Raw genomic sequence first — 12,374 nt, forward strand, 5'->3', positions numbered from 1 at the left:
TCTCTTCCAGACCAGTAATGAAGACTTAAAATAAAATGTCCTTTCTTTTCGTGTCATCATGCGTTACAAATTAATGCAATCCTTAGAATGTTAGGAGATTCTGTATGTATTAAGAAATGTAAGTAGAAAACACTAATTAGGCACGCCTGTAAAAGACTACCAAACCTAATACATATTGACCGTTTATATGGATTATTCTATTAATGAATGACAGCAAGCACCATTAGATAATCTGTAATTCCTCACATAATATAGATGGAAATTGCGAAACAATTCCCAAATCAGCCCAGTTTTTGTCAGTTTGTTGTGATTCATTACGATTTATTATAATTTATCACTCAAGGGGAAGTTGTCACGATACAAAACAACACACTTTAGTAAGAAAGAAAATGGGAGGGGGGAGGAAAATTAGATGGAGATACTCAAACCTTTCTGAAGGAAAACACCAAATCAACTATCTTATAAATACATAGCTCCATTTTCTGCTTCACAGTTGGGATCATAAACTATTAGTTTGAGGAAACGGGACCATTTCATGTTGCTAGATATTTACCCTTCTTCTGTAACAGATTTATTTAGATACCACTCACATACCATAAAATTAAAATATATAATTCAATGGGTTTTAGGACATCCACAGAGTTGTGCGATCAGTGCCCAATTTGCAAACATTTTCATCACTCCCAAGAGAAACTCCATGCCTTTCAATTATCACCTCCCAATTCTCACATCCCCTGCAGCTCTTGGTAACCACCAGCTATATTCTGCCTCTATAGATTTGTCTATGCTCGAAATTTTATATCCTTGGGATCATATAATATGTGATCTTTGGTGACCGGCTTCTTTTGCTTAGCATGACGTTTTCAAGGTTCGTCCATCTTGGGCACCTGGGTGGTGCAGTCGGTTGGGCGTCCGACTTCAGCCAGGTCATGATCTCGCGATCCAGGAGTTCGAGCCCCGCGTCGGGCTCTGGGCTGATGGCTCAGAGCCTGGAGCCTGTTTCCGATTCTGTGTCTCCCTCTCTCTCTGCCCCTCCCCCATTCATGCTCTGTCTCTCTCTGTCCCAAAAATAAATAAACGTTGAAAAAAAAATTAAAAAAAAAAAAGGTTCGTCCATCTTGTAGCATGTATCACTGTTTCACTTCTTTTTGTGGTCAAATATCATTCCATTGTATGGACATGCCATATTTTGTTCATCCATTCATTACCCGAGAGACACCTGGATAGATTCCACTTCTTGGCTATTATGAATACACCGCCATCAACAGTTGCATACAAATTTTTGTGTGGACACATTTTTCTTTCTCTGGGGTGTATATGCAGGAGTGAGGAACTACCCCATTCTTTTCCATAGTGGCTGCACCACTTTACATTCCCACCAGCAGTGTGTAAATGTTCCAACTTCCCCCGCGCTTGCCAACACTTATTGTCTTAATTTTTTTTTATTATTATACCCATGCTAGTGGGTGTAAAGTGATATCTAATTGTGGATTTGATTTCCATTTCTCTCATGACTACTGATGTTGAGCTTCTTTTCATGTGTTTATGGGCCATTTGTGTATCCTTCTTTTTTTTTTAGAGAGAGAGAGAGAGAGCACGTGCACATATGAGCAGGGGAGGGGTGGTTGGGGGGAAGGCTTAATCAACTGAACCACCCAGGTGCCCCTTGTGTATCTTCTTTGGAGAAATGTCTATTCAGACCCATAGCCCATTTTTTAATGGGGTTATGTCTTTTTATCACTGAGTTGCAAGAGTTCTTTATATATTCTAGATGTAAGTCCTTTATCAGACACGTGATTTGAAAAATTTTTTCTCCCATTCTGTGGGTTGTCTTTTGACTTTCTTGATAATCTTCTTGGAAGTGCAGAAATTGTTTTAACTTTAATGAAGCCGAATTTATCTAGTTTTTCTTTTGTTGCTTGTGCTTTTGGTGTCATATCTAAGAATCTACTACCAAATTCAAGACCACAAAGATTTAGTCCCATGTATTTCTCTAAGAGCATTAAAATGTTTGCTCTTACATTTAGGTCTTTGGTCCATTTCATGTTAATTTTTGTATATGCTATGAGGTAAGGGGTCCAACTTCATTCTTTTATATGTCGCATCCTTGTCAAAAATCAATTTACCAGTATATTTACTTTTAAAAGTATATACTTCTCTTTTTCGTACATAAAATTTTCTTTTATCTTATTTCTGGTAACATCACTCCCATTTTCTCTTTTCCTTCTTTGCTTGTGACTCTTTAAGGGAGAAATTCACACTCATGATACATAACTCATCCCTGGCCAATCAGGACATTCATTCCCTCAACCACAACTACTGTTGGTTAAGGGATATACTTGTGACTCAAGTGAAGCCAACAGTTCCAGTAAGAGTCAAACCCTGGTCTTGGTGAGAACTATAGAAAAAAAAATCTTTCCCTTTGGATTTGAATCTGGGATGATGAAGAGTCAAGGGATAGAGCTTCTTGGGCTAAACCCACTTTGAGTTGGGTTTCCATCTCTTGTAGCAAAGAGAGTCCTGATGCATAAGCCAAGTGGCTTTTTAAACAAAGAGAGGAAAAGAGTTTCTTTCCAACCCTTCCTCTCTAAAAACATACCAGGAGGAAAGTTCAAGGGGTTCATATTTCCCTTAATGGAGAGAATGCAGGCAGGGAACACATACATTCAGAATAACCATGACCCAAGCTTCTTATATGAAATCAGAGCACCGGTGCTTTGAATTCAAGAGCAGGATTTGGGTTTTCAATGTCATGTTGTATTTGTGCACCTAGCAGAATATCCAACACATGATAGGCTTTTAATAAAGATAATGGATGAGTGATTAGTTGAAAAAGTATCCCATCTGCCTGTAACCTTTTGATACAAAGGTATTTATCCCATCCAATTCTTTCCAGGACCATGACTCTGTGTATGGCCCTGAAGCGTTTAGTTTTAAGGTCTACTTCTGGTTGTGTTAGTCAGTTATTGCTACATAATAAATAACTATACTCATGTGTCTGTGAGTTGGCTGAGTCTGGATGTTCTAGGTTGGCCTCTAACAGGCTGTTCTGCTTCAAGCTGTGGGACCAGCCAGGACTTGGCTCTGTTCTGTTCAAATATATTTCATTCTTTAGCCCAGGCTGAAGATGTACCAACTCCCCAGAGGAAGTTCTCACAGTGACAGCAGAGACACAAGTGTGCACACCCAACCCCCAAGTAGGCTTAAAAACTTTGCATCATGCCTGCTAACACCTCACTGGCCCTCGTAAGTCACATAACTAAGCCCAACATCAATGGAGCTGCAAAATGTATTCCTTTATTGGGGGTGGAAAGAAGGAAGACTACGTTATGAATGATAATTCTATCACAGTCTTGTAGAACTCTTTTCACATCAAGGGTTAAATCTTTTTTCTTGAAAAAAAAAACCATCTTTGGTTGCTCTAAGTCAAATGATTCCATTCACTTACTCATTCACTTATTAAGAAGCAATTCATTGAACATCTACCAATGCCTTGTGTGTGTGTGTGTGTGTGTGTGTGTGTGTGTGTGTGTGTGTGTAGGAGGGAAACAGGAGGGTGGAAAGTACTTCTCAGAATAAATCTACCACTATTCAGAGGTTGACCTTTTTTCCTCAAGGATAGCGCTAACACATCCTGTACCATCGTCTCCGGGACACTGATTCAACAGCCTGATAACCCTCAAGGAAGAATACAAGGAAAGCAGGGGAAACCATGGATGGCATAACAACACGCTTTGTTTTCCTGTCGTCAGGCATTTGAATTATCCTCGTGTTGACCAAGCAGTACCCAGATTCCCAAACTAAGCCCTCTTTGTGTCCAGTCGTGCTGCCAACACAATCCAGCATGGCTCCTTTGTGGTTCGCAATAAAGAGAGGCTTCCACGAATCCGCCCGCTTTCAAGGGGAAACTGCAAGGGCAGATGTGCGGTCTGGGATGGCTTCCAGAAGCTGACGGTGCTGAGTTGACAGCAGCTCCTGCGTCCACCAGGAGAGGTCCACCTGTAAAGATGCAGTCACCTGCACCCACATTTTAACCAACGTTCACGGCCACTGGAGCACAGAGGTTTGGCTCTTTGCACCTAGCAACTCCGCCCACAGACCTCTTGTTCAACACAGACTACAGCCTCCAAACGACATGCCATTCAGTAGAGCCAAGCTGAACTTGCCTTACACCTGCTTGTGAAGGCCAACTGTTAAGATGCCGGGACTGGAGACTCACCTGGTAAACACAGCCTATGTTAAAAATTAAAGGACACAAACTTACAATTAAATTCTTTTTTTAAAGTTTTGTTAACGTTTATGTATTTTTCAGAGACTGAGAGAGACAGGGCGTGAGCAGGAGAGGGGCAGAGAGAGAGGGAGATGCAGAACCCGAAGCAGGCTCCGGGCTCTGAGCTGTCAGCACAGGGCCCGGCCCGGGGCTCAAACCCAGGAGCTGTGAGATCATGACCTGAGCCGAAGTCAGACGCTTAACCGACTGAGCCCCCCAGGCGTCCCATAAACTTGCAATCAAATTATTTTAAAAGCAAGGTTAATACTCAAAACTCATCACTTCCTAATTATTTTACTACCTTATAGGATCATGTTCTTGAGACCGAGTATATCTATTATTTCTGTATGTTGGAAATACCACATAACGGTGTTACTGTATTTCTTTCTTCCCAAGTTTTCAATGATGCCATGTCAGTAGCTTTGTACCTGCCACTGTGGGAGTATTTATACCGTGGAAATCAACAAATGCTACAAATCAGACATCTTAAGTAATTTTTTTTTTAATTTTTTTTTCAACGTTTATTTATTTTTGGGACAGAGAGAGACAGAGCATGAACGGGGGAGGGGCAGAGAGAGAGGGAGACACAGAATCAGAAACAGGCTCCAGGCTCTGAGCCATCAGCCCTGAGCCTGACGTGGGGCTCGAACTCACGGACTGCGAGATCATGACCTGGCTGAAGTCGGACGCTTAACCGACTGCGCCACCCAGGTGCCCCAAGTAATTTTTTTTTTTTGAGAACTGGCTGCTCAACGTTTACAAGCACATTACTAATGCCCTTCGGTATCTACTTTGTATAATAAAGGCATATTTACATTTTATAAATATTAACCCCTTTTAACCTTCATAACAACCCTATGGGTAGGCACTCATGTTGGCCTCACTCCACTGTGGCATGGCGGAGTTAAGGGACTTTCCCAAGCTCACATAGCTAGTAAGTGGGGAGTCTGATTCCAGGCTCCATGTTTTTATTCACTGTCTACTCAGCCTCTCCTTTCCTGAAATCACAGCATATTCTAGGGAACATTCTACCTTCACTCCTAATTAGAGCCTGAGTTGTTCTCATCATCTCCGACCTCCTTACTGTGCTCACCCTGGTCCTAGGCCCACTCTGGTAACTGGTCTCAATCTACAGAGTTCAAAGCCCAAATCCAGGGCTGGCCACCTGGGTCCCTACGTGCAGATTCCCTCACCACCTTCCTCTTCCCCTTCTCACTCCATCATGCCTGTCTGGTTTGCCCACATTGCTATTTTCAGCTAACGTCTCTTACTAGCATTGTGACCCTGCAAAAAATATTTAAAACCTGTTGGAGTCTTAGTTTTTCCGGCCACAAATTGGGGCTCATAATGGATGGGTAACATATGCCAAGACTTTGCTCTGCATCAAGCAAGTTTGAGTTGAATTCGAATGGGCTGCCACTCACCTCCACACATTCTCCCCTCTTTAGCTTAGTTTGCAGGGATCCAACCTGCTGGCTTCACCCTGTCTAGAATGCCTTCTCAAGCCATCAAGAAAGCGATGGGGGATCCTGCTTCTAGACAGGATTTCTTAGAGAGTAAGAGTTTCTGCAAAGATGCAGGATTGCTGGATGGGTCTGCGGGGTCAATAGCCAGCCTAGTCCTCAACAGAAACGCAATCCATTTTGGCTGCCTCAGTGGGACTCCTGGGGCTTCGACCCTACGCAAATGCAATCCCTGATTTTCACTTAGCTCTGTGAGTTCGCTCCTGGCCCTCGCCATTATCCCCATCTCTCCAAGACTCTTCTGCAATTCAGCCTCTTTGTGACAAAAACTGCCTGTGGGTCTCCTCTCCAGGCTGCCTCTGACCCAGTGCTCCTTCTCCGTTGGCCAAATACACTACTCCCTTACGCTCTGCTCAAACTTGTTAGAAAAAAAATTCTTCCAACAGCTGGGACCGGCGATTCAGAGCAAACTCTGTCAAACAGAGCAGGACTCAAGCCCCTCGTTCCATTACAGCCCGAGTCGGCAAACTTTATAAAAGCAGACAGTAAATATTTTAGGCTTTGCCGGCCATACAGTTTCTGCTTCACCTACTCCATTCCGCTGCTGCAACGGGAAAGCAGCCACAGAAAATAAGGAAGCAAATGGATGTGGCTGGGAGACAGTGAAACTGTATTGGCGGACCCTAAGATTTCAATAGCATATAATTTCACACCCCACAAATACTATAATTCTTTTGATTTCGGGGGGGGGCATTTAAAAACATAAACTATTCTTAGCTTATGGGCTATACAAAAATGGGCTGTGTGCCATATTTGCTCCATTGGGTCATAGTTTGCCGGCCGATGCTCTACAGGAAATCTGCCGTGGAAAAACAGTCTAGGGGTTTCATGTTATCTTCCCAGGGTACCAGGCATCCAGACCTAACACCTGTGCCTGAGCCAAGCCGTCCACGTGTGCTTATTCACTGGATGCTATCAGTTTGGGGCAAATACCTCTTAATGGCCCTTTGAAGTGTTTGAAAGGCAGAGAAGGTATTTTTTTTTCTAATTTTTACCAAAAAAAATTTTTTTTAATGTTTATTTATTTTTGACAGAGAGAGAGACAGAGCATGAGTGGGGGGGGGGCAGAGAGAGAGAGGGAGACACAGAATCCGAAGCAGGCCCCAGGCTCCGAGCTGTCAGCCCAGAGCCCGGCGCGGGGCTTGAACTCAGGAGCCATGAGATCACGGCCTGAGCCGAAGTCGGATGCTCAACCCACTGAGCCACCCAAGAGCCCCAAGGTATTTTTTTTTTAACCAGATTTCTCTGAATCAGTGAATAATTCTTAAAAGAAATTTTAAGTAACTGTTTGGTCACCGCCCAGCCCGTCTTCGAATCAGTTCCCTAGAAGCCAGGCCTGAGACTGTTTTGAAAGGATGTGGTTTATTGAAAGGAGAGCCCTCTAGAGAAAGGGAGGGCTGGAAGTGGATAGGGTGGGGTTGGGGGAGGGGGCGTGGCTAGAGATCAACTTGGGTCTGACCCCATGGGAAGCTCCGGGGCATAAACAGCACCGCGGAGCTCTGCATTCTTTCAGGCCCTCATGCCAATAGGTCATCGGCTGTGGACTCTGGGGGTGGCAACAGAGGCCTTCAGTTCCAGGTGAGCCAGCTGCCATCCAACCGAGGACACGTCTTCAGAGAAAAGGGTGGCTCTGAGCTATCGGGGGCCAACATTCACAGCACGTGGGGGGCGGGGGCCTTAGCCCAATAAAGGGGATCCGGCTGGGCCACCTACAGAGTTAGAGCCAGCCGACGGCAACAAGAACACATGGGCTGCCCGCCGTTCTGGCTCCTTCCTCGCCACGGACTCCCCTCCCCAAGACTTCCTCCTGAGCCTTCCAGGAATGAGAACGGATGGAAGCACTCTACTTCCCGAAGGCCTGAGAGGTGCTGGCCGCCTCAGGTGTGGGAAAGCTTCTCTTATTCTGAAGCAGGTGGCTCATAAACCAAGGGGAGGGAAATTCTTTCTTTTCCATTCTGGCTGCCACTCTCCCACAGCCAACCCGTAGAAGATGCCACCTTCCCTAACCTCCTGTTCCGCTGCTCCTGTCCCTTCCAGCATTTCCCAGGAACTATTTCTAGCCACTCAGTCCGATGTCTCTGTCAGGCCCTTCATAATGTTTTTTTTTTTTTTTTTCTCTTGGGTGTAGTACATAGTCCAGCCACAATGCATGACAGATGCTTAAACTTTTATTCTAAGTAGAAAACCTAGTCGAGATGCCACAGAGGGTTCCAAAACCTTGAGGACATAGTAACCGATTTAACATCACTGCCGAATCTAATGTTTCTACCTTTGGCTAAATGAAAAACCACAACCCTAATAGGTTTATCTTAAGAAGAAAATCTTGTCACGCACGTAAAAAGCAAATGAAAAGTACACAACACAATCCCCAATCCACCCCTGGGGGAAGGCCCAATGTGTGTCCTTTCCTCAAGGCTGAGGGCACAGTTTGGATATCCCCAGGATGTGAAGGCTGCGAATCCGTACCCTTGATTCTAGAGCAATAGTTACCAAAAACATGTTGACGGGATAGCTACAAACCTATGTTTGCTGTAGAATTTCTCGAACCGCGCACGGAGGGATGTATATAGCACTCAGAAGAAATGAGAATAAAAGCATTTTGACTGGTGTGCCCTTCTTCCCTCTCATCCCCCCACCTCTGCACTGGAGCCACAAAGAACCTCTCAACATAGGAAACTGATCTTGTCACCTGTCTAGTTAGCATCATCGGGTGGCTTCCAATGCCTCTTCCAATGCAGCCCCGAATCTGTGCCATGAACCCTAAGGCTCTATTTAGCGCAGCCCAGCCCTCCTTTTTGCTTTTACCTCACAATTCTCTTCTCACTCTCCACACTCCAGCCACAATGACTGCAAATGAGCCAGGTCTCTGCACACGCTTCGTACCTGCTTAGGACAGAGTTGCCATCATGCTTCTCCTAATGCTCGCTAATCTTTCAGACATCAGCTCAAATGACACATCTGTTGGGAAACTTTCCGACACCAACTTCACTCCCTCAGACAAACTTAAATTTCTATTTTATATGCACTTAAGAGTCTTGTGTCTCTTTCTTTCAGAGAGTACTTATCACAGCATGTATTTATATTTTGCTTCTGTGATCATTTGATTCTCTGCCTCCCTCGTTGGATGGTTGGGATTTTGTCTACTTTGATCATCATGATTCCCAGCACCTAGAACGATGAAATAATTTGGGGAAACTCAGAGTTAAAGAGGAGGATGTGGGTCACATGGAACAGAAGCAAAACATCTTAGCCAAGACCACCCCAGATGAGCAAAGCCCCAGCCACTCAGCTAAATGTTTATTCTTTATGCCACTGAGATTCTGTGGATGTTTGTAACCCAGTATGATCATGGTCATGTATGACTAATATGCAGAAATTTACAGAACTTTTATCGTTATACTCATAAGCAGAGTAAATCTCCAGGAGGGAATTTAAAATATACAGCATCCCAGGGGCACCTGGGTGGCTCAGTCGGTTAAGTGTCCAACTTCCGCTCAGGTCATGATCTCACGGTTCGTGGGTTTGAGCCCCACATTGGGCTCTGTGCTGACAACTCGGAGCCTGGAGCCTGCTTCCGATTCTGTGTCTCCCTCTCTCTCTGCCCCTCCCCGGCTCGCGCTCTCTCTCTTTCTCAAAAATAAACATTTTAAAAGAATAACAAAAATGAAATATACAGCATCCTTCACTTATTTGACCATAAACTCACTTTTTTTTTTCATGGACTATGTTATGGGAGTACTTTTCTGATGACGTGGGAAATGCTGTTTTAAGGACGTTACCAGCTCTAACGTTAATTCTGTGATTCCAAACAGCACATAGCTTAGTTCTTAGGCTTAACCTGTAGTCCTTTTTTATTTAGATAATTATAGGTATCCCTATGAAATTAGAAGAAATAACACAGAGAGTTCCCATGTACACTTTACCCATTTCCCCCATGGCAATATTTTACAAGAGTTTAATGTAATATGACAACCAGAATATCAATGGTGATATAATCTACTGATCTTACTCAGAGTTCCTCAGTTTTACTTATACTTGTGTGGGTAATAAGTCTACACAATTTATCACAAGTGTAGATTTCTTACAAAACTACCCCCGCAGTCAAGATGCAAAATACTTCCAATACCACAAGTTCAAGGACCCTCATGTTTTATAACTACATCCAAAATTAACTGAAAGTGAGTCACAGACCTGTATATAAACCACAACACTACAAAACTCTTAGAAGATAACATAGGAGAAAACCTTTGGTTTGGCGTTGGGGCAGCTCATTGAGAGGACACGATTACCAGTTGAGCAGTGAGCTGGACCCCAGTAATCAAAGGCTCCTTACCTCTCCCCTTATCCTTGGAATGTGGGTTCCACCTGGGCCTTCCCTGCTCCCAGAGGCTGTTCCAAGAACACAGCTTTGATTCAGTGATGTGGTGTTAAGACCATCCAGACAGTCATACATGACTGAACCCAGTTAGTTCCTCTATGTAAACTTTTTAGAGTTGATGGGCAGCTGTGGAGATCTACTTGTCTTGTTGTTGCTCAAGACAAACCTCACAGGTAAGTTCCCTTGCTTATTAAACCTATCCGTTACCAACCTGGAGCAGCTGGCCTCTTTCTCTGGTCTCTCCTTGCCCTGTAAGTATGGGAGCCAGTTTCAGATTATACCTGGGATGCTCCTACAGAGCTTGAGCACCCACAGTTGTCAATGACTTTTAAAAATTTTTTTTAATGTTTATTTATTTTTGAGGGAGAGAGACAGAGAGCCATTGGGGGAGGAACAGAGATAGAGGAAGACACAGAATCCGAAGCAGGCTCCAGGCTCTGAGCTGTCAGCCCAGAGCCCGATGCGGGGCTCGACCTCACAAACCATGAATTCACGACCTGAGCCGAAGTCCGACGCTTAACCAACTGAGCCACCCAGGTGCCCCGGCAATGACTTTTTAAATAGAACACCAAAGACATGATCCCTAAAAGAAATAAGTGACAAGCTGGACTGCACTAAAATTAAATTTTTCTGCTGTGCAAAATGACATTGTCAAGAGAATAAGAGAGGCCACAGAATGCGAGGAAGTAGTTGCAAAGGACACATCTGATAAAGGGCTATTATCCAAAATATACGTAGAACACTTAAAACTCTATAATAAGGAAACAAAACAACCCAATTAAAAAAATGGGCCAAAGCCCTCAACAGACACCTCACCAAAGAAGCTATACAAATGTCCGATATAGAGAATATGGAAAGATGCTCCACATAATAGGTCATCACAGAAATGTAAATTAAAACGAGATACCAAAAAAAACAAAAACAAAAACAAAAAACAAAAACAAAAAACAACGAGATACCCCTACATACTGATCAGAATGCCCCAAATCTGGAGCATTGACAATACCAAATTCCAGCAAGGATGTGTAACAACAGGAACTCTCACTGCCGGGGGGACAGCAAAATGGTTTAGCCACTTTGGAAGACAGTTTGGCAGTTGCTTACAAAACTAAGCATACTCAACAACCAACAAAACTAAAAGGCAACCAACGGAATGGGAAAAGATATTTGCAAATGACATATCGGACAAAGAGCTAGTATCCAAAATCTAGAAAGAGCTCACCAAACTCCACACCCGAAAAACAAATAACCCAGTGAAGAAATGGGCAGAAAACTCGAATAGACACTTCTCTAAAGAAGACATCCAGATGGCCAACAAGCACATGAAAAGATGCTCAACGTCGCTCCTCATCAGGGAAATACAAATCAAAACCACACTCAGATATCACCTCACACCAGTCAGAGTGGCCAAAATGAACAAATCAGGAGACTATAGATGCTCGAGAGGATGTGGAGAAACGGGAACCCTCTTGCACTGTTGGTGGGAATGCAAATTGGTGCAGCCACTCTGGAAAACAGTGTGGAGGTTCCTCAAAAAGTTAAAAATAGAACTACCCTATGACCCAGCAATAGCACTGCTAGGAATTTATCCAAGGGATACAGGAGTACTGATGCATAGGGGCACTTGTACCCCAATGTTTATAGCAGCACTCTCAACAATAGCCAAATGATGGAAAGAGCCTAAATGTCCATCAACTGATGAATGGATAAAGAAATTGTGGTTTATATACACAATGGAATTTTACGTGGCAATGAGAAAAAATGAAATATGGCCTTTTGTAGCAACGTGGATGGAACTGGAGAGTGTGATGCTAAGTGAAATAAGCCATACAGAGAAAGACAGATACCATATGTTTTCACTCTTATGTGGATCCTGAGAAACTTAACAGGAACCCATGGGGGAAGGGAAGGAAAAAAAAAAAAAGAGGTTAGAGTGGGAGAGAGCCAAAGCATAAGAGACTCTTAAAAACTGAGAACAAACTGAGGGTTGATGGGGGGTGGGAGGGAGGGAAGGGTGGGTGATGGGTATTGAGGAGGGCACCTTTTGGGATGAGCACTGGGTGTTGTATGGAAACCAATTTGACAATAAATTTCATATATTAAAAAAAAAACTAAGCATACTCTTGTCATACAATCTATCACTCACACTTTTTGGTATTCACCCAAAGGAGTTGGAAACTTATGTCCCCACAAAAACCTGCAC

This window comes from Prionailurus bengalensis, chromosome X, assembly GCF_016509475.1.
Source record: "Prionailurus bengalensis isolate Pbe53 chromosome X, Fcat_Pben_1.1_paternal_pri, whole genome shotgun sequence".
Taxonomy (NCBI): domain Eukaryota; kingdom Metazoa; phylum Chordata; class Mammalia; order Carnivora; family Felidae; genus Prionailurus; species Prionailurus bengalensis.